Source organism: Gossypium arboreum, chromosome 1 (genome assembly GCF_025698485.1).
Source record: "Gossypium arboreum isolate Shixiya-1 chromosome 1, ASM2569848v2, whole genome shotgun sequence".
NCBI lineage: Eukaryota > Viridiplantae > Streptophyta > Magnoliopsida > Malvales > Malvaceae > Gossypium > Gossypium arboreum.
Window position 1 is genome coordinate 118,487,594 of NC_069070.1, and position 1,372 is coordinate 118,488,965.

A 1,372-nucleotide genomic window follows, 5' to 3' on the forward strand; every position below is an offset into this window, starting at 1 on the left:
ACAATCTTAAGAACCGAGCAAAGCCTTCATCTGGATGCTCCAGTTGCCATAATTTGTCTTTGTTCATTTCGGGATTTACGGTTGAATCATTGTTTGCCATTGTAACATCAACACGAACCTAGCTCGATACCACTTGTTGGAAGCGTAATAATAAAAATAACTCAAATACTAATTTTATTACACACAAATAAAATAAATACAAGGTCTCTTTTAATTTTTTTTCTCTCTATACTAGCTGCTGCTAGTTTTTCTTTCTATACTTACAACACCTTTTTTTTTCTTCATACTCACTTTTTTTTCAGCACACACACATGAACTATACATATATATATATATATATATATATATATATATATATATATATATATATATATAGACATAGTAAGCCTTAATGATTTCTTATCCCTTAAGTATATGATAATACTTATCCATTGTACATGCCTTGCCTTGTAAGACTTTTCAATGTTGCTACCATCTTGATTTTTCATGAAATTTCCAACATGATAATCTTTATCCAATTTGCAAAGTTGTATTCAATTTGAAAACCAAGTTGTATTAGATAGAAGTCAATTTGGATACAAACTCTTTGGTTGTAATTTTTGACTTTAAAAAGTTGGTTTGATTTCTAACAGCTTCGAAGCCTTTTGACAGGCAGGTGTTCTTTTAGCCTTATACATCACATAACGTGTTACTTTGATCATTTGTAAGTGTGGCTTGCATAGTTGTTACGATGTTCTTGCAAATGCATAGTTTCAGGTCACAGGTTGAGGCAATTGTTTAGCTCAAGAAGAAGGATAAGATTATGTCAAGGCTCTACAGACATCGTGTCGGATATCAGTCCCAGGGGTGCCAGTTAGAGAAACACAACCACCTTCAGACAAGAAGGTGGTTCCCCAAGCGGATCCTCCGAGTGCTGAAGACGTAAACCACTTGTATCAACTCATCTTCCAAAGGTTATTCTTGTCCTTGGTTTTGCATAGTGTTCCTTTTGTAATTGTAGCCACACACAATAAACGATGTTAATGTATTCCAATGGGTTAAATATTTGACTGCTATTTGTATTTTGCAGCACCAAGGTTGTGGTATTGACTGGAGCTGAAATTAGCACTGGATGTGGAATTCCTGATTATGGAAGGTTCTATCTCTTGTTCGCTTTGTTTTCAATCGGACCCAAAATGGTTTTGAACCTTTTTGATCTTGCAATACCAGTATTTGAAGAAATCTAGCGTCAGGCTACTTTGCCTTAGGTTACAGCCTTCCATTTTTTATATTTATAACAGATTAATTTAGTTTTTTTTTTTTTTAAAAATAGCAAGTAAAGAGTTGTAGATCAATAAGTATTTATTCTTAAGCTGTTCTTCCTTTGCGCAAA

General features: G+C 33.6%; 1 long non-coding RNA gene across 1 annotated transcript; it reads left to right on the forward strand.

Moving 5' to 3' along the window:
* The first annotated feature begins 607 nt into the window (after nucleotides 1-607).
* Nucleotides 608-1,372, forward strand: LOC128289376 (uncharacterized). Its single transcript, XR_008279013.1, has 2 exons — nucleotides 608-953; nucleotides 1,070-1,372. It is a non-coding gene; the product is annotated as an uncharacterized LOC128289376 (long non-coding RNA).